Below are 21,911 nucleotides of genomic sequence, written 5' to 3'. Positions count from 1 at the left end.
CAATTCAGCATTGCACTCCTGAACAACGCAATTTCTTAAAACTTTGGCAAAGGGTAAAATCTACAAAACGTAGTCCACTCGTGTTCGTATAGGAATGTAGTTTTGGGAACAGAAAACTGTATTGAGATTAAACTTTTACTCGATTAGAAAATGTGCATTATTTCGGCCAAAATCCATTTCGCTCTATCTTCTCCCACTGCCGGCCACTGAGCTTCCTCTCATCACCATATTTGTTGGTGAGCGGAAAAGCCCAACCCGATGCTTCACACGTATACATCTGGTGAAATGTTTGGCTCATTGTTCTATCTGTGGCTACCCCTTCTCACGCCGCGGGTGTCCTCCCTTTAACCCGCAATGAAATTACATTTAAAAAAATATATCCGCCAGATGGCGCTCATAATCAACCAAATGCATGTCTCACAAAATCCGGAAATCTACAATTCGGGATGAAAGTTTACCATGAGAAATGGCGATTGTTTGAGTACATTGTAGTTATGAGATGTGTCTTGCGGGACTAAGCAAAATAGGAAATACGCGTATTTAATGTTAATGAACTACGTTTGCTCAATGGTTCACGTCATGTTGTATTTTTTAGTCTAATTTCATAGTAGGCCGAAGCACGCGTATTATTTAGGCTACGAATCACACCTAATTATCCTACAACAGAGCATTATGCATGAAACAGAACCCCCTGATAAGCATCATTCCAAGAGAGAACGTGATAGCCTACTTCGGGTTCTGCAGATATGTTCGACATCTCATGGCGTTGCCGGTAACGAAAAGCCCATGATGTTCAGAATATACAATAAACATTAACTTCAGCTTTAATTAAGGCTGATTATTCAAGTCTAGACATCAGACAAGCGCGCTCGCACACACACACCTGTCACTGTCTAGACAGGGAGGGGGCATGAAGGCCGGAGGGGGGTGTGGGGACTTGAAAGATCCACTATTGCTATATTTTATGCCAGTCAGAACATATCTGTGAACGCATTGGAGAACAAAACAATTTAATATTGCATTACTCAATCTGATTGGCCAGCTAAACCGTCAGCATTTTTTTAAAATCTTGGCTTGAGGTCAGCTAGGGACGTTAAAAAATAAATAAATGAGAAAATAGAAATGCGTAGAAAGTAAAAGACACGGCAGCCAATCTAGCTTGTTGGTACTAAAAATGATAGGCAGCAACGTCATCCAATATGAAGCTGCAAACCAATCGGTAGCAGTTACTGACAACGACTTTGTCCAATGCAAAGTACAGACACATGATAGACATAATTCTTCAATTGACTGCCCTTTTGATCAATGGAATATTGAAACTAGAGTTATTCTCTTTACATTATAAACCAAGCGTCATGATTCCAATATAGGCCTATATAATTATATATATATATATATATATATATATATATATATATATATATATATATATATATATATATATATATATATATATGTATATATATTTGTATTTTTTTAATAAAAGCGTGTAAGAGGAAATGAACCCTTGATGACTTGAATGAAAATGATTTCCTTAAATAACATTCTGCGAAGACGTACATTCTGCATGGATGAACATTTCAAGACACAGAGAGTGGAATTTCATTAAAACTACGGTCTTCGGTTGTTCATATTGGATCAAACAACCCTGTCTGCGTAAGAGGACATGTACTATTTCGGAGCCACAATGCCATGGAGACAGTTTCACCGGCCCACTGCACTCCGTAGAGAGGGTGTACGGCTCAATGATTGGGGCAAAACCACGTTGACCGATTTATGTTCCAACCTACATCGCTCAAGAGAGGCTCTGTTCCAATCGTAAGTGAAAAGGCGTGCCTGTCCAAAATATTCAACGTATAGTTAAAAAATGGGAGGGCGCACTTGAACTCGTTGAAGTCCTTTATGAAGGTAGGCTGCAGCGTGTGTTTATTGATGAGATGAAAGAAGATGGAAGTGAGAAATGAAATAAAGTAAGGGAAAATATTAAACAATTCGAAGCCTTGCCGGGGAAAAACCGGGGAAGCTGTGAATCGCTGTCGCCATTGGAAAAAAAGCTTAGGACAGCAGGTAAGAAATAGGAAAAGTGAGGGAAGGGGCTGGTGTTAAAACGGTCTATGTTAGGCTATTTATACGAATATATTACAGTTATTCCCTATATATGATATATACTAAACTTAAGTAAGTGAAGTAAGTGAATCTTAAAACATACAGACAATTTTACGCTTAGTTCCATTGCCTCCATTTCTGGATTTCCCAACCAGATTTACAGCAGAATCAGTAAAACTTTATTTCCTTCCAGCATTCCAGAGCCTTATTGAATTAGACCGTAAATGCAGAATGATATATGATATTGTGGGGTCTATTGATTACAGATAGTATGGATTTACAATAGTCAGTTTACGTTACACCCGACAAAAAAGACGCTCTGCTCACTTTCATGACGTCCTAGGTTGCCCATCTGTCATTATTCTCAACATCAATGCTTATTTCCTTAGTTTTACTCCTTCCTATTCTGGACAGAGATATGAATTGTGTTGACTGTTCTACTTCGGACCGTCACGTTATTATGAATGGGGCTCCATGGTTAAGACTGTATAAAACAAATTAGACAACATAAGGATAATTTACAATGAACATCTGGAGTTTAGTGCATGCGGTGTGGTGCGTAAAGCGGAATAAACTGATATATAAGGGTCAATCATTTGGGAGAGAAGGAAAAGGAGCAGGCATACAATTTAAAACCACTATGTTGTATCTCCGTCTGTTGGCTGTTTTCTCGGACTATGTCCAAATGTGTCCAGCCCCCTACCAAGTCAACACTTGTTGGACCGAACAATGGGCGAAATAGAACTAAAATTGCAATAAACCCCTCAAATATTTTAGTTTGGCACATGCTGTACCTAAATTAAAATTAGGATGCAAGGTGTCAGACGTTTGTCAAATTAAATTATACATTAACATCTGCCTGACACAGAAAGGTAGCCTACATATTCAGCCAATATCCTAGGCTAAAACTATGAAAGACACTGCGGCTTTAGTTTCACCGATAGAATAAAAACTGTCCATCTGCTCTGGATTTTGGTGCCATGTTTTACAAAATGAATGCCCTCTTTTATTGTCACGATCTTTGTTGCGTAATTCCAGCTATATTGACGATGACCGTATAGGAAATTAGAAGAATATCATATAGAAATATGATATCATTAGGCATAGGTCTATAGTCCTATGGGAGACTGTCCGGTTAGTTTGATAAATGACGGCACAGGGGTGCTTGAAGCAGTGAATTGGCTCATCAAGATGTTTCATTAGTTTTAACAATTTTATTGACGGTTGATTTGACAGTTGATCAGTGGGGCAAAACGTCCTATCCATCTCTCAAAGTTGTTGAGACTATTGCCTCTGCACCGCATGTTGGATGTCAGCACCAGACTTGGTCAACAAGGTTAGGAGTAGCCACAGCCTATATAGTCTATTAGAATGAAACATTGTACAAATGTTGCAGGTTGAAGAGATTTATGGGTAAATAACAAACTTTATTGAATCAGTCAGAGATGGTTCACAATGTCCTTTTCGGATAATTACATTTTAAAATATAACTTTCGGTTTAGCTTGTTTCCCATTCACCCCCCTATAACAGTCTTCTAATGGTCATAGACTACTGTGGAGGCATGTCTGCCCTATATAGAATAGGCTTACTATATATAGCTGGAATATACCGGTAACTCCACAACAGAAACCTTGCTTGGCACTGTGAGTTGTAATGGATAACCAGCCGCACGTTTTTAAGCACATGTGCACTGGCTGCTGCAGGCATGAGTGTGTTGAGTTGCGCATCTTATCCTAAATGATCTCGTGAATCATAGGCTGTAGACATAATGAAGAATAGTGTTGAACTGTAGGATAGCAAACACGCATCGAATAATCCTTTTTTTCCCCCAAATGCCTGTTGACAAGTAGCCTACGTTTACTGTTCAATACACATCTTGAGCTAAGATAAAACTCATAACTGAAATGCACATTATGAAGTTTATAGCCTACAAGTATGTTCCCTCCCATTTTTGATATCCATTTCCCTTTTGATGACGAGATTGAGATATGCAGTTTTATGTTAAGTACACTGGTTTGATATGGAAAGTTTTCATTTAACACATCCACCATTGTAGTGATTGAGGCTGTATGGAGAGTGGGCCTATGCTATGATGGATGAAATTATAATTATTGTAATGAGTGCAGTATCACACATGAAGTATTGCAATTCAAGCCTGTTGGTTGGACATTTAGGCCTACTCTTTAGAGCGATTTTGGCATCCAACACAGCCTTTTCTGCTCTTCGGTTTCAAGTTAAATCCAATTTTCTTACAGAGTTCATTAATTCAACCACAACACATAGTAAACAGGCCCAGTTGTCCATAATTGTCACATTTTCATTGTAATCCCAATAATAGTGTAACTACATACACATCGTTACATAGTACTTACAACTATTACAACACATTTTCAGGTTGTGAAAGTGAAGAAAAACCTCACTGGTTATTCAGGCTACAATTCAGAGGGGCAAGCAGAGTTGAAGGAGTTTGTTTGTTAACTATGTCTTACAAGAACTCTTCATATGAGCAATCACAAAACAAATATTTTAAATGCAAAATGTCAAGTTTCGATTCATGATAATTGATTCAGTACTTTGTCCATAGCGATACGTCTGGATTGGCTCACGAAGACACTGCCAGGACATCAAATGTGATCTGTGATGTCATTGCAAGGTGGGGAGGTTTTGGAGGTGTCCAGTTTAAATTGAAAGGTAAGCCATGTGCCTATTTGTGCTCACAGAACAAAAGTTTGATGAAAATGTAATGGTATACCCTTCGGCTCTCACCTGATTGCTTTGTGTGGCTAATTCCATAATCATGCAATGATTAGATATATATTTTTTAAAGAATTGTAACTATCACAAAGCCAGAGGAAGACATTGTATTTGCCGTTTTAATATTGCTTCCTGTCCTCTTTTGCTCAAGCACATAGTAGAATGGTTTCAGCCTCTCAGTTTTTGTAGTTCCAGCTTCCAACCAACTTAGGCCTGCTGTTCAATCAAAGCTGCCCCCTATGCAAATACTGTAGTATGTTCTACAGTGTTAGCAAGCCCAGCTGTCAGCTCTCTGGCAAATGGTCACTAAAATATTGACATATTGAGACATTTGTAAATGCATCCTCTCCACAGAATTCATCCACAGAAGGCCTCCCTTTCTCTTCAACACAGCAAGCTTTTAAACTGAAGATGTAGAAAACTGTAAATTAGCTAAGCAACAGCTGTGTTGTTCTCATTTGCTGAATAAATCAGTAAGTGGCAAACTAATGCTCCCCGACACATTATGTAATGATATTTTAGCATTGGGCTATACTCAGAAACATATATTGGTGTGGTATCTAGGGCACAGATTACAATATTGTGCATTTTTTGAAAGCCCATTAAAGGCTTTTCAGGAGCACGCTGTAAGATGTCCTGCTGCTAATAGCTCCTTTTAGCCCTGAAATATATCCTGAAAATGTGATGAAGAGTTCACATTACTATGTCATGTCCTCTAGTCTACATGGGGGGGGCAAGCATAAGATATTCAGTAGTAATTGTCTGAGCATATATGTAACATGATTTAAGCTTAATAGTGCTATTGTGCCCAAATTGTGTAACAGATTTCTCTTACAGCTTTGAAAGGGATCTACTTCCCCAGAGTCAGATGAACTCATTGATGCAATTTGTATGGCTCTGTGTCCAGTATGAAGGAAGTTAGAGCTAGCAGATACCCATAGACGTCCAGTCATTATGCTAATGCTAGTTAGCATTGGTTCGTAAAAACAACTCTAACTTCCTTCATACTGGACACAGAGACATAAAAATGGTATCCACAAGTTCATCATTGACAACATCTCAAAGTATCCATTTAAGGCCGAGCCTACATGCAGAAATGTGGCCACACTGCTACATATGAGTTTGTGGATTGTTTATATGAGTTGTAATTATTTGGAAATTCATATTTTAGTATTTGCTGTTTAACATACTTCAACCTTACTTTGCGTATTGTAGCGACCTAGGCATTAGAAACCATTCATCGACTACTGCCAAGGACATATGCCTAGTAGGCCAAGGAGGTATTGAGGCCATGGAAAGAAAGTTGAGGAGGGGTAGAGTGCAGTGCGCCTTCCATTGCTAAGTGTACCACAATCACTGCTAAGAGGTGGGTTCTCTTTTAATTATTCGTTTTGACATCCCATTCACCAGAATTTCCTAAGTAACTCGAAGAACCGGAGACAGACAGGTCGAGTGGCGAATGAAGGAGCCCCTCCCCTGATATTAAAGAGCCACTCGCCTGACCTCTGATCATTCTCACTTCTTTTCCTCACAGAAGACTTCTACTTAGTTTTCTTCAGCACAACTTGATCTGTTTTCCTGCTTAACTGTTCACCGGTGTGCAGTCAAGGTTGCACCAACAAGCACAGGGTTATCAGATCTCATCTTTTGTCCTGGGTGACTTTCCTTAAAGGATACTTTCTACTTCGGGTAAGAATTAGCTTCACCGCTTTTCTTCCTTCATCTCCTGTTCTAGCTAGTGTCACACGGCTAGCTACGGAGACTTGGCTAGCTTAGCTGCAAGGCTTAGCTAACCTGGCTTTCTCACCGCAAGGCTAGCTATCCTACCGACTAGGTTTTATACCTGCAATGGTAGAATTACTAGTTCGCTCTCTTGTTTAGTTTAACCCACTACCGGCTGTGACTAGATCGACCGTCCTGCTTATCAGTCGAGAAGCCATGCTTTTCTCTGTCGCAAGACGAACATAGCGCTAGCTTCCTTTGGCTAACTTTGTGCTAATTAGTTAGGCTACTTGCCCACTTGGTGAACACTAGCTACGTTCACATTGTTATATGATTAGCTTCACCGACCAGCACTGTGTTAACTAGCTAGGCTACTAGCCCACACCTGTATTTGGGGAGTTTCTCCCATTCATTTCTGCTGATCCTCACAAGCTCTGTCAGGTTGGATGAGGAGCATCGCTGCACAGCTATTTTAAGGTCTCTCCAGAGATGTTGGATCGGGTTCAAGTCGGGCTCTGGCTGGGCCACTCAAGGACTAGTCAGAGACATGTCACAAACACCACTCCTGCGTTGTCTTGGCTGTGTGCTTAGGGTCGTTGTCCTGTTGGAAGGTGAACCTTCGTCCCAGTCTAAGGTCCTGAGCACTCTGGAGCAGGTTTTCATCAAGGATCTCTCTGTACTTTGTACTTTTCTGTACCATCGGGTTCTTGTTCACCTCCTTGACCAAGGCTCTTCTCCCCCGATTGCGCAGTTTGGCCAGGCGGCCAGCTATAGGAATAGGCTTGGTGGTTCCAAACTTATTCCACTTATTCCATTTTGGTACCCTTCCCCAGGTCTGTGCCTTGACACAATCCCGTCTCTGAGCTCTACAATTCCTTTGACCTCATGGCTTGGTTTCTGCTCTGACATGCAAGGTCAACTGTGGGACCTTACAGTATATAGACAGGTTTGTGCCTTTCCAAATCATGTCCAATCAATTGAATGTACCACAGGTGGACTCCAATCAAATTGTAGAAACATCTCAAGGATAATCAGTGGAAACAGGATGCACCTGAGCTCTACGGACAATTCCTTTGACCTCATGGCTTGATTTCTGCTCTGACATGCACTGTCAACTGTGGGACCTTAGAGATAGGTTTGTGCCTTTCCAAATCATGTCCAATCAATTGAATTTACCACAGGTGGACTCCAATCAAGTTGTAAAAACATCTCAAGGATGATCAATGGAAACAGGATGCACCTGAGCTCAATTGTAAAGCAAAGGGTCTGAATACTTATGTAGATTTTTTTACTTCTTTTATTTTACCTTTATTTAACTAGGCAAGTCAGTTAAGAACACATTCTTATTTTCAATGAAGGCCTACCAGAAGGCAAAAGGCCTCCTGTGGGGACAGAACAGTGGGTTAACTGCCTTGTTCAGGGGCAGAACAACAGATTTTTACCTTGTCAGCTCGGGGATTCGATCTTGCAATCTTTCAGTTACTAGTCCAACGCTCTAACTACTAGGCTACCCGCAGGGATTGCTTTTATTTAATACATTTGCAAAAATGTCTAAAAACCTGTTTTCACTTTGTCATTATGGTGGAATTGTGTATACATTAATGAGAACATTTTTTAAATATTTTTTTTAAAGAAGACTGTAACGTAACAAAATGCACCGTATTCCCGGTTCTTTGATATTATCTCACTTAGGGTTGCACATTTTGGGGAATATTCAGAGGTGGAGTCTTTCTGTGGGAATTAACGGGAATACATGGGAATTAACGGGAATATATGGGAATTAATGGTAATATATGCAAATTAATACAATTTAAATGTAGACGTTTTTTGCATTGGATATGTTTACCATATCTTATGGAGACAGAAATATAAACCTTTTACCTTATCATAAGTAGACATAATTGCAAATGGTTAAATCCTTCCAATAGAAATAAAAAAAAACACAATTTAGTTACGAATTGAACTTTAATTAAATTAGTTGACTCTTCACATGGGATGATTTCACTGAACAACAGAAGAAAGGGAATATTGAATTATCCCCAATGATCCATCGCATTTCCCAAAAACATTTTCAACATACATCTGTAAAAAGATAGTCTAGAAACTAAAGCTTTGGCTGTCTCCCTCTCAGGCTTCCATGTCTTCTCCCTGGACCTCCTCAAGGTCCACCTCTTGAACATCAGACTCTGAGGCCTCATCTTCACTGTCACTTTCTAACCTTGTTGAGGATGGCTCATTGTCAGGCTCAAAAAGCCTCAAATTTGCCCAGATGGCCACCATCTGCAAGCAGAGTCTGAATATCAGACAGGATGGCATTGTCTCCCTCAATACATGCAATGGATACTGCTATAGGTTTCAGGAGTTTCAGGCTGCTTACCACTCTCTCCCAAAATATATCATCCAGGAGGATCCTCTTGATGGGGCTGTCCATATTGGCAGACTGTGAAATGGCCATTTCTTGGGAGAGACTCCTTCCCCTCCAGGAGACTGTCACACATGATGACAACATCACCCCCAATGGGTGTTGCTGGCAGCTTCAATGTGGTGCTCTTATTCTTCTCACTTTGCTTGGTGAGGTAGATTTCTGCTATAACTTGATGACCCTTCACATACCTAACCATTTCTTGGCTCTCTTGTAGAGTGTATCCATTGTTTTCAGTGCCATGATGTCCTTGAGGAGCAGATTCAATGCACCCAGCAACGAATGGGTGTGATGTGAGGGTAGGACTCCTCCACTTTAGACCTTCATGTTTGCAGCATTGTCTGTCACCAGTGCAAATACCTTCTGTGGTCCAAGGTCATTGATGACTGCCTTCAGCTCATCTGCAATGTAGAGACCGGTGTGTCTGTTGTCCCTTGTGTCTGTGCTTGTAGAATACTGGTTGAGGTGTGGAGATGATTTAGTTAATTATTCTTGCCCACGAACATTCGACCACCCATCAGAGATGATTGCAATAGGGTCTGCTTTCTCTATGATTTGCTTGACCTTCACTTGAACTCTGTTGAACTCTGCATCTTGCAAATGAGTAGATAAAGCATGTCTGGTTGTATGCTGGGTGAAGAACATTCAGAAGTCTCTTCCAATACACATTGCATTTGAGCATCAGAGGTGAACCAGTTGCATACACAGCTCGAGCAAGACATTCCTCAGCATTTCTCTGACTACGTTCCTCCATTGAATCAACAAAAACGTATGATTCCTGAAGGACCATGAGCTGTTGCTATTGATAAGGTGTCTGACTCATCATTTTCCCCTCGAATAGAAGTAGAGGGACTTTTATCAGAGGTTGCTTGTTGTGAGCGCTGAGGGAACTTTATGCACTTGGCCAGATGATTCCGCATCTTTGTTGCATTCTTCACATTTGGCACAGTATTTGCAAATGTACACAGCTTTTCCATCTACATTAGCTGCAGTGAAATGTCTCCACACAATTCAGATAGTGCCCGTGGCATTTTCCTGTAAAGAGTAAGAAGCACCCAAGTACAATTCCATGTATGTACAGATAAATAGTTAAGCAGTTAGATTAAACAACTCCTTTGTAAGATATATGTTTTAAAATGAAACATGGATGGAAACAGGTGAATTAACACTCCTCAGTTAGCAGGCTAAAGCAAGCTAAAACCCATATGGTAGCCAAAACTAACTAGCAGAAATTGCTAACAAGTTAGCAATTATTTTAACACACTTTGCTGTAGGCTACTATTTACTAGTTAACAAAAAATCATGTATGTCGTATAAAATATATTCACCCCACCCAGTATTGTAATCAAAACTTACCAGAAAGCATGTGGTCCTTGGCTCAGACAGTGTAGTAGTGTGGGATCAATAGCATCTCATTAGTGTGCAATATCTTGAGAATCAGCTGTACATGTGATGGAAGAATGCACTGTGCATGCAGAGGGTTGCAATTCCATTGAATTGGGGAAAGTTTAACCAAAATATGCCACAAGATCTAGAATTGCCTTATGTGTATCCCCCCCCCAAAAAATCACTGTTATAAGCTAACTTTTTAAAAATGAATTTAAGAAAAATTCCCGGGCTTAACTTCCCATGGAAAAGTTTTCTGGAAAGTTTCCGACCCTTTGCAACCCTAATCTTACCACATTCCCATACTCGCAAGAATGTGAGGAAGTTTGGCATGCTTGAGAATGATCAAAGGGCAGGATCTTTAGTATGAGGGGAGGGTCTCACTCATTCGCCACTCTCTCACAGACAAACATTCGGAAAGTATTCAGACCCCTTGACTTTTTCCACATTTTGTTACATTACAGCCTAATTATAAAATGGATACACGTTTTCTCCCCCTCAATCTGCACACAATACCCCATAATTACAAAGTGAAAACAGGCTTTTAGAAATGTTTGTAAATTTATTTAAAAAATTAAAAACAGAAATACCTTATTTACATATGTATTCAGACTCTTTGCTATGACACTCAAAATTGATGTCAGCTGCATCCTGTTTCCATTGATCATCCTTGAGATGTTTCTGCAAGTTGACTGGAGTCCACCTGTGGTACATTCAATTGATTGGACATGATTTGGAAAGGCACACACTTGGAAAGGCACACACATTCACAGTTGACAGTGAATGTTAGAGCAAAAACCAAGCCATGAAGTGGAGGGAATTTTCCGTAGAGCTCCGAGACAGGATTCTGTCGAGGCACATATCTGGGGAAGAGTACCAAAACAGTTCTACAGCGTTGAAGGTCCCCAAGAACACAGTGGTCTCTATCATTCTTAAATGGAAGCAGTTTGGAACCACTAAGACTCTTCCTAGAGCTGGCTGCTGGTCCAAACTGAGCAATCGGTAGAGAAGGGCTTTGGTCAGGGAGGTGACCAAGAACCATATAGTCACTCTGACAGAGCTCAAGAGTTCCCCTGTGGAGATGGGAGAACCTTCCAGAAGGACAACCATCTCTGCAGCACTCCACCAATCAGGCCTTTATGGTAGAGTGGCCAGACAGAAGCCACTCCTCAGTAAAAGGCACATGACAGCCTGCACCTAAAAGACTCTCAGACTATGATAAACTAAATTCTCTGCTCTGATGAAACCAAGATTGAACTCGTTGGCCTGAATGCCCAGCCAGAGCCCGGACTTGAACCCAATCGAACATCTCTGGAGAGACCTGAAAAATGAAAATTGTAAAAATGTATAAAAAACGTTTTTTCCTTTGTCATTATGGGGTATTGTGTGTAGATTGACGAGGGGGGAAAACAATTTCATCCATTTTAGAATAAGGCTGTAACATAACAAAATGTGGAAAAAGTCAAGGGGTCTGAATATTTTCCCAATACACTGTGTTGCATTGGTTCTTCAAGCTACTTAGGAGAATCTCACAAATGAGATGTCGAAAACAAATAATTAAGAGAACCCACTTAACAGTGATTGTACTACAGAGAACTGGGGTTACGCAAGTAACCTTAAGTTACCCTATTATCAGATGAAGAAGAGTTGTTAACACATTTTACTACCAAAAGAATTTACAGTGTCAAACCACAATGATATTGATCACTAGGCTATATTGTTTATTTGATAAACTATCAAACTTCACAATAGTGATACGCTTGAAAACGACCAAACTCTGGCAGCTGACTCGCAAGTTGGAGAGCACGCTATCTGAACAGATCACTGGATAGTGTTAACATTCTTGCCCAGTGACAGTCACTTCTGACTTGTGAAATATGCATATAACTCAAGTAATGCTTGAGATGGCAAACCCGACTGGTTCACCAGGGCTATGTTTTAGCACAAAGGTACACAGTGTATGCTTATAGGCCTACCTCTAATAGTCATGAACCGTGTGAATAGATTGCCACTCCCTTTCCAATGTTTAGATTGCAGTTATTTAAAAAAAAGAACCAAAAGTCCAACAGGAGACTTTGTTGAAAGGCTTTTCTATATGGTGTCAAGCAGTAGGCCTATATTATCTCTCTTGTCTAGGCTTATTTCGTTGACAGTACTATGTAAGTCAGTTTTCTGTGCCAGATCTAACATGACTACTTCTTACAATGTAGAGTGAATCAGCTTGATCGTCAGATAATAAGGCTGAATTACAATCAAACCCACACCGCAGCCAAGGGGCACAATGGAAAATAATATTGTTACCATGTTTATGTATTTGGGATTTATTAGACAATGTTTGAGTTAAATAAAGTGAAACAAAGCCATTATTATTCAAACCATGCATTTTTCTCAGCACATTCAAAAGAAAATACCTCCGTGGGGGTATGATGGAGTAGAACAAGTAAGCACTAACACATATTTAGTGAACTTTATGGTAGATTGCCATTGATCTAAGGACTTTGTAACCTACAGTAGTTTATTGTTTTAGAATCTCTTTTAGCCTTTACAGTAGTGTCTGTATGTTCTTGCTGTGCTGTTCTTGAGTTCCTTAAAAACTGATTTGATTTAGGCAAAAGAGATGGTCATGTAATGACTTTTTTCTCCGTCTTACTCTTTAAACACATCCACGAGGACTCGGGCATTTCACTGATGTGAGAAATGTATCTTGGATTCTAATAGGGAAGTTGTATGTTTGCCAAGGTGCATGTGTGTCCTCAGCTAACCCCGCCAACCATATGGTTTTCTACAAGTCATGGTGAGATCACTGTGTATTCAAAAGGGAAAGTTTCTGAAGATGGTTTTTAGAAAATAAATAAAATGGTTTCTTCAGGAAAATGTGTGGATTATCCCATCGTAAGTTTAGAAGTTTATATTCTACTTGTTTACACCTAGACCTCCTGAAAAGCCTTTTAGACCCCATGCTAGTGAACAACACTTGTAGCCAAAGCTGTAAGACGGACTATATCCCATTAAAAAACACACAGTGACATTGGTGTGCAATGGAAAAACCGGAGACGTATAATCTGCACAACAGCATTTGTGTTATAAAACCAGAGTTGACCCACAAAGTAAATGCTACTTGGACTTTCTACACCTTGTTACTTTTTATTAATAGGGTAGCAATTATTTTTCAGGAAATAGTTGGCAGTCATATCTTTAGATGTTTTGCTTTGCCGATGAAAACAGTTAGGCCCTATTTCTTTTATGAAATAATTTTGGTTTATGCACAAACAAATCTATTTTTGCTTTATGAATATCCACTGAAGAAACAGACACTCCGCATTTGCATTCTTTCTTGCATGAAATGGATCAGGATTGTCAAATGATACTCATAATATACTCTTTACATAAGCTAGCTTCTCAGTATTATTTTTAGAAAGTGTGCTGACTGATTCAGAGTATTTAACAGCTAGGTAGCGAACCTTTTTTTTAGAGAGATTGTGGCAAGTGTGCTTTCTTGTAGGGGTAAGAGAAAACAGGTCACAATGGGGATATGACCTAGTGATCCAGACACATTGTTATTTTTCTTTCAAGAATTTCTAAGAATTTCTGCTCTCTACTTGCTTTTACATGTTGCAGCAGCTTGCATGTCAAGCATAGTAAAACTAGCTTGTCTCACGTGTTGTTTAATCTCTGTTCAATTGTTATACTGTGTGAGATAATACATGACTGTAACCTATGTTCATGCAAGCTTTGGTAGTCTACTGCAGGCCATTTTACATTCTAAAGGACAATTATCGAGGTATCACAATTACATTTTGACAAATTAAATATTTGCTAGAATGACTTGTACATTCTAGCAACTTTGCTGGTCGAGGTTTTTATTTGATTTGTCCTCGTACTATCTGTGTCTGCAACAGCCTTACACATTAGCCAGTAGTTGTGCAAATGATTGTTTTGTCCAAAGCCTAAATTGTGCCGTCAAAGAGGATATAGTTCACTCAAACGTATTGTCATGGAATGTATTGATTTAAGAAATATATTTTATGTAATCTGGTGAAGACGATAGCAGGCGTTTACCTATTTCATGATTTGGTTGTTGCACTTTCCTTGACAACGTTTCTGTTGAGCAACAACAAAATATTTGTTATCACGATTAGCTGACATAGCTCTTATTTAATTTTTTTTAAGAGTCCCTCTGTCATTACAAATTTAAATATTGAGACAATGCCAAATGGTTTATGGTTTTAATGGATTACTAAACTTTTAATACAACACCGTAGTCGTCACAGTTCACTCTAGCCTAAATCACATTGCTATTATTTTCTGAAACAGGAAAAACAACAGCGAGCTTCTGGCCCGTTGCTTCATTCTTGTGAAATGGCTGGCTTTCTTAACTAGTTCTCCTTGCAACACCATTATTAATCTATGGGTCAAGTTTATAAAGACCTTATATTTTCAGGTTGGCAGTTTGCGTCTACCCCTTCTGATTAACAACAAACAATACTTTGTGTAAGTGTTTGTGTGTGTGTGCGTGTGTGTGAGAGAGTGTGTTTGAAATGTTCTCTATCTCTGATGCAATGTGTAAGTTTTTGAAGCTAGTTACAGTAGCTGGATGAGAAGCTGGCCAGCAGGCCATTGGCACCGAACTAAGATGAGTCTGCCAGCATAACTATTATAGAGAGGTCAAAGGTTATAAGAGCTAACAAGACACAATATGACTGTATCTTTTATACAACATACCCTTATTCAGAAGTCTGTGTTGAGTTTGGCTTTGGAGTGTGGTATGGTATAATGCAATGACAGAACGCTTTGTTTGTAAAATCTATGACTGTTTTTTTTCAGAGATTCCTTATTACATCCTATAGGTCAAGTGTTTATATATATTTTTCTTCCTTTTTTTCTTCTTCCAAATGTGGCAGTTGCCATGGACACCTGCTGTGCCAAAATAATGAGACTGCAATTGTGCAAATATCTGCTTCAGGGTTAAAGCATTTTAAAGACGGTCACATGAGTGGTCAAATGGTTTGTTTTCTGAATGGCTTTGTGAAACACGAAACCCACTAAAATGCATATCAAAAGGCAACCAAGCCCGAGATTCAAACAGCATCCTGATATTGACTGCTTTTACAAGTACTGTTTGTAGTCTACTGCAAGATGAACTTGATCAATGGTTTGAGAATAATTTATGGTTGAGCCTCAACTTTGTTTTGAGTTCCTGTCTTGATTAATGTTAAGATATTCAAGATACTTTAGCCATTTGTACAGATGTAGGATTTTGAGCCAGTTTGAAATAATCCTGCAGCAACAGAAAATGTGAATTATTATTATTATGTTATAATTAATGGCCATTTTTGTAGGCGTTGATACATTTTTCATGAGGGAAAATCCAGTCTGAAATTTCTTTAGAAGCCATTTTAAACCTCAAATCCAAGTTTTAAATTGTTCTCCTGCAAGAGGGTGATCCAATTTAAATCCTACATCTGTAAGTATTTATGATAAACATCATGAATGCAAAGTAAATCATGCTAGGAATTAAGTAGAAGGGGTGTTGGCTGGGAGTTGTTGACATGCAATGAATTAAGTGAACAAGTTGTTCAGACAATTTTTTTGTTGTTGCCATCGTTAGTTAGTGCTATAGTTAGTTAGTGCTATAGTTAGTTAGTGCTATAGTTAGTGTTAGTGCTATAGTTAGTTAGTGCTATAGTTAGTTAGTGCTATAGTTAGTGTTAGTGCTATAGTTAGTTAGTGCTATAGTTAGTGTTAGTGCTATAGTTAGTTAGTGCTATAGTTAGTTAGTGCTATAGTTAGTTAGTGCTATAGTTAGTGTTAGTGCTATAGTTAGTTAGTGCTATAGTTAGTTAGTGCTATAGTTAGTGTTAGTGCTATAGTTAGTGTTAGTGCTATAGTTAGTGTTAGTGCTATAGTTAGTGTTAGTGCTATAGTTAGTGCTATAGTTAGTTAGTGCTATAGTTAGTGTTAGTGCTATAGTTAGTGTTAGTGCTATAGTTAGTTAGTGCTATAGTTAGTTAGTGCTATAGTTAGTGTTAGTGCTATAGTTAGTGTTAGTGCTATAGTTAGTTAGTGCTATAGTTAGTGTTAGTGCTATAGTTAGTGTTAGTGCTATAGTTAGTGTTAGTGCTATAGTTAGTGTTAGTGCTATAGTTAGTGTTAGTGCTATAGTTAGTTAGTGCTATAGTTAGTTAGTACTATAGTTTGTGTTAGTGCTATAGTTAGTTAGTGCTATAGTTAGTTAGTGCTATAGTTAGTGTTAGTGCTATATTTAGTTAGAGCTATAGTTAGTGTTAGTGCTATAGTTAGTGTTAGTGCTATAGTTAGTTAGTGCTATAGTTAGTGCTATAGTTAGTTAGTGCTATAGTTAGTTAGTGCTATAGTTAGTGTTAGTGCTATAGTTAGTGTTAGTGCTATAGTTAGTGTTAGTGCTATAGTTAGTTAGTGCTATAGTTAGTGTTAGTGCTATAGTTAGTTATAGTTAGTGCTAGTGCTATAGTTAGTGTTAGTGCTATAGTTAGTGTTAGTGCTATAGTTAGTGTTAGTGCTATAGTTAGTTAGTGCTATAGTTAGTGTTAGTGCTATAGTTTAGTTAGTGCTATAGTTAGTGTTAGTGCTATAGTTAGTTAGTGCTATAGTTAGTGTTAGTGCTATAGTTAGTTAGTGCTATAGTTAGTGTTAGTGCTATAGTTAGTTAGTGCTATAGTTAGTGTTAGTGCTATAGTTAGTTAGTGCTATAGTTAGTGTTAGTGCTATAGTTAGTTAGTGCTATAGTTAGTGTTAGTGCTATAGTTAGTGTTAGTGCTATAGTTAGTGTTAGTGCTATAGTTAGTTAGTGCTATAGTTAGTTAGTGCTATAGTTAGTGTTAGTGCTATAGTTAGTGTTAGTGCTATAGTTAGTGTTAGTGCTATAGTTAGTGTTAGTGCTATAGTTAGTTAGTGCTATAGTTAGTTAGTTAGTGTTAGTGCTATAGTTAGTTAGTGCTATAGTTAGTGTTAGTGCTATAGTTATAGTTAGTTAGTGCTATAGTTAGTGTTAGTGCTATAGTTAGTTAGTGCTATAGTTAGTGTTATAGTGCTATAGTTAGTTAGTTAGTGTTAGTGCTATAGTTAGTTAGTGCTATAGTTAGTGTTAGTGCTATAGTTAGTTAGTGCTATAGTTAGTGTTAGTGCTATAGTTAGTTAGTGCTATAGTTAGTTGTTAGTGCTATAGTTAGTTAGTGCTATAGTTAGTGTTAGTGCTATAGTTAGTTAGTGCTATAGTTAGTGTTAGTGCTATAGTTAGTGTTAGTGCTATAGTTAGTTAGTGCTATAGTTAGTGTTAGTGCTATAGTTAGTGTTAGTGCTATAGTTAGTGTTAGTGCTATAGTTAAGTTAGTGCTATAGTTAGTGTTAGTGCTATAGTTAGTGCTATAGTTAGTGTTAGTGCTATAGTTAGTGTTAGTGCTATAGTTAGTGTTAGTGCTATAGTTAGTGTTAGTGCTATAGTTAGTTAGTGCTATAGTTAGTGTTAGTGCTATAGTTAGTGTTAGTGCTATAGTTAGTGTTAGTGCTATAGTTAGTGTTAGTGCTATAGTTAGTTAGTGCTGTAGTTAGTGTTAGTGCTATAGTTAGTTAGTGCTATAGTTAGTGTTAGTGCTATAGTTAGTTAGTGCTATAGTTAGTGTTAGTGCTATAGTTAGTGTTAGTGCTATAGTTAGTGTTAGTGCTATAGTTAGTTAGTGCTATAGTTAGTGTTAGTGCTATAGTTAGTTAGTGCTATAGTTAGTGTTAGTGCTATAGTTAGTGTTAGTGCTATAGTTAGTTAGTGCTATAGTTAGTGTTAGTGCTATAGTTAGTGTTAGTGCTATAGTTAGTGTTAGTGCTATAGTTAGTTAGTGCTATAGTTAGTGTTAGTGCTATAGTTAGTTAGTGCTATAGTTAGTGTTAGTGCTATAGTTAGTGTTAGTGCTATAGTTAGTTAGTGCTATAGTTAGTGTTAGTGCTATAGTTAGTTAGTGCTATAGTTAGTGTTATTGCTATAGTTAGTGTTAGTGCTATAGTTAGTTAGTGCTGTAGTTAGTTAGTGCTATAGTTAGTGTTAGTGCTAGTTAGTTAGTTAGTTAGTGCTATAGTTAGTGTTTGTGCTATAGTTAGTTAGTGCTATAGTTAGTGTTAGTGCTATAGTTAGTTAGTGCTATAGTTAGTGTTAGTGCTATAGTTAGTGTTAGTGCTATAGTTAGTGTTAGTGCTATAGTTAGTTAGTGTTAGTTAGTTGCTATAGTTAGTTAGTGCTATAGTTAGTGCTATAGTTAGTGTTAGTGCTATAGTTAGTGTTAGTGCTATAGTTAGTGTTAGTGCTATAGTTAGTTAGTGCTATAGTTAGTGTTAGTGCTATAGTTAGTGTTAGTGCTATAGTTGTTAGTTAGTGCTATAGTTAGTTAGTGCTATAGTTAGTGTTAGTGCTATAGTTAGTTAGTGCTATAGTTAGTGTTAGTGTGCTATAGTTAGTGTTAGTGCTATAGTTAGTTAGTGCTATAGTTTGTATTAGTGCTATAGTTAGTGTTAGTGCTATAGTTAGTGCTATAGTTAGTGTTAGTGCTATAGTTAGTGTTAGTCCTATAGTTAGTGCTATAGTTAGTTAGTGCTATAGTTAGTGCTATAGTTAGTGTTAGTGCTATAGTTAGTTAGTGCTATAGTTAGTGTTAGTGCTATAGTTAGTTAGTGCTATAGTTAGTTAGTGCTATAGTTAGTGTTAGTGCTATAGTTAGTTAGTGCTATAGTTAGTGTTATTGCTATAGTTAGTTAGTGCTATAGTTAGTTAGTGCTATAGTTTGTGTTAGTGCTATAGTTAGTGTTAGTGCTATAGTTAGTGCTATAGTTAGTTAGTGCTATAGTAAGTTAGTGCTATAGTTAGTTAGTGCTATAGTTAGTGTTAGTGCTTTACTTAGTGATGGCATAATTGCCTCAAACTTTGATGAATTGTTACCTCATTGCATGTTTTCAAGTAGCTCTAGTCTTTACTTTTGTTATCTCAAGATCACGGGAAACTGTGTCATGTTCTGGTCACGTAATACATTTCTCGTAATCTCAAGAAACGTCTTGTGTGCCTACGCCAACGTCACACTCATTACCAAGACGCTGGACTGTTAGCATTTCCCATAGGAAAACATAGTCCTAATAGATTCAGTAGTGCCATCGAAAGAAAAAGAACGAGGAAAAACTGCCTTAACAAAGCATCTGGGCGCTCAGGGGTTTCCCCCCGCTCTGTAAACGTTACTTTCCTCACAATGATGGGATTCAAATGTTAGATCGAAGGACTAGCTCTATGAGCTCACCCACAAACCCCGGCCCAGCTACTGATCTCCTGGTATACCACAACGCAACAGTTTTTCCCATTACGGCTAATGCTAATGAGTCGATTCTATTGGTTTTACACCCTATTTGGCTACCTTGCATACTTGCATAACTCAGCAAGTCTCAGAAGAAGGTTCACAAAATGTTTACAGAAGAATGCAAATATACAGAACCTTATTTTGTCATGTTTCAAATAAAAATAAAAACTGAAGTACAATGGTTGAACAGACCATAATGTTCCCATTACACTGTGTAGGCTACTTGCAAATAAGCACTTGGTCACACAGCGTAAGCTGTAGTCCATTCAATAAGTTTTTATTTCACCTTTATTTAACCAGGCAAGTCAGTTAAGAACAAATTCTTATTTTCATTGACGGCCTAGGAACAGTGGCTTAACTGCTTCGTTGAGGGGCAGAACAACAGATTTGTACCTTGTCAGCTCGAGGGATTCGATCTAGCAACCTTTGCAATTACTGGCCCAATGCTCTAACCACTAGGCTACCTGCCGCCCCGATCGTTCTACCTATCATAAAATGTTCCCATTATATTTCCAGCTCATTCTGGAGATTTAAAAAAAAATTTTTTTTTAAAGCAATGCAGGCTACAGTTATGACAAAACCGACAACAACAAGCTTTTAACGCAACATCCCCTCTAATGTATTTGTTATAGATTGTTGCATAACGTTCAGTAGTGCTTTCATAACAATTCTGAGATGGTATGGCAACAGTGCTCTTACAGTCCCTAACCTAACATTTTGCTCTCATTTTACTGGAACCACAATGAGTAATTTCAACAGCCTGTGAGCCTGAAATGTAACCACTGTCAAATTCATCGATGTGGATACAAGGACTGATCCGTTTGATCATTTTTAAACTTTTTTTTTTTTAAGCTTATACATTGTTGGCAAAAACTCAAATGACCCCAAAACATTAAGAATAGAGAGAACTTAGATTTAGAACAGGGCAATGTTTATCATCTTATTTATCATTAATGAACTCATTCTGATGTGTTGAGTGGTGGTATTGCTTTGATTTCAATGGCCTGTAGTATTGGCACGTACCAATTACTGTACCTTTTTTAGAAACATGCCCACAGCGCATGTTTCAGCTTCGTTAAGTCCGACACATGTTTTGAAAATGAGAAAAAAGCTAGTAAGGAGGTGTAGACAACTCAGCACATCACGTCATGACAACATGACCTTTTTTTGTTGGAGGGATTTTTAGATATTTGTAGCAGTGTGTAGGTGTTTTGTTAATGTTGATTTTCAAACGTGATGGATTTTCTGCCAACAAAGTTCATTAGCAGAACAAAGGATAAATCTATTAAAACCTGAGATTGAGCTTCCAGTCATTCTACTAAAGAGTGTTTGTGCATTTTGGGTGCATTAAGCATGTTATCAGGTCATTTGTATGTTTATACTTAATAGCACAAGGGTTTGATTTTAAACCACTCAACTGTAATAAGAGATGTAGTCCTGTATATTGCTCATTAATTGAATTACCCAACAGAATGTTGATGGGAGAGAACTGAACAATCAATTGGCCAATAATGTATTCAGATCAGAGTGTCATTTGGAGTATTGTTCCATTTACCTTCTGTTTATTTATGCCGTATCCAGATTTAGTATACTTTTTGGTGAATTTATGTGCAATGTAGCTCCTTACTGTGAATGAATAGATGTGACCTATGTGTATTTGGTTATTCATGTTAGTCAAACAATTTAGAAAATTGTGTGAAATTATAGACATGCCTCGATGAAACCGTAGGGCAGCTGCTAATGGGTTTGATGTCTGTCTGACCAATACCTTAGTTTACATCAACAATACCGTGACAGGAAACAAATTAGGTTTGAATGACGTTTTCCACTCATGACATTTGTGTTTATAATTATTTTGTCTGGTGTAAAAATGTTTTTTTGTTGTTTTTTTTTCAATATCGTCAGTGTGCAAATACCATACAATTGTTGAACGCGGACCCATTGTCTTCGGCTTTATTTTCGGCACGGCAGTATGAATTACATGGCGATGAAATGGTTGAACCAGATTGATAGTACTCAGGTGTAACAACAAAAAAGAAGCAAAACACTATGTGCTGGCATTAATGGATAATAGCTATTAGCAGTAAATAAAATCAGAATAGGTCGGAATATTCTTGTAAATGGCACAGTATGCACAACACAATACACATCCCAG

General features: G+C 38.0%; 1 protein-coding gene across 3 annotated transcripts in view; it reads left to right on the top strand.

The window, feature by feature from the left end:
* The first annotated feature begins 1,819 nt into the window (after window positions 1-1,819).
* The window catches only part of LOC112228924 (zinc finger and BTB domain-containing protein 20), a 48,644-nt gene continuing 28,552 nt past the window's right edge, over window positions 1,820-21,911 (top strand). The window contains exons 1-4 of one of the 3 annotated variants that reach the window (XM_024394704.2): window positions 1,820-2,067; window positions 4,692-4,798; window positions 6,077-6,227; window positions 6,396-6,550. The gene's annotated coding sequence lies outside the window, so the exon portion shown is untranslated. Of the gene's footprint in view, window positions 2,068-4,691; window positions 4,799-6,076; window positions 6,551-21,911 lie in introns of all 3 variants that reach the window. The other 2 variants (XM_024394705.2, XM_024394703.2) reach the window with 2 other exon arrangements.

Source organism: Oncorhynchus tshawytscha, linkage group LG30, assembly GCF_018296145.1.
Source record: "Oncorhynchus tshawytscha isolate Ot180627B linkage group LG30, Otsh_v2.0, whole genome shotgun sequence".
Classification (NCBI taxonomy): Eukaryota; Metazoa; Chordata; class Actinopteri; order Salmoniformes; family Salmonidae; genus Oncorhynchus; species Oncorhynchus tshawytscha.
This window is presented reverse-complemented; position numbering and strand designations above follow the sequence as displayed.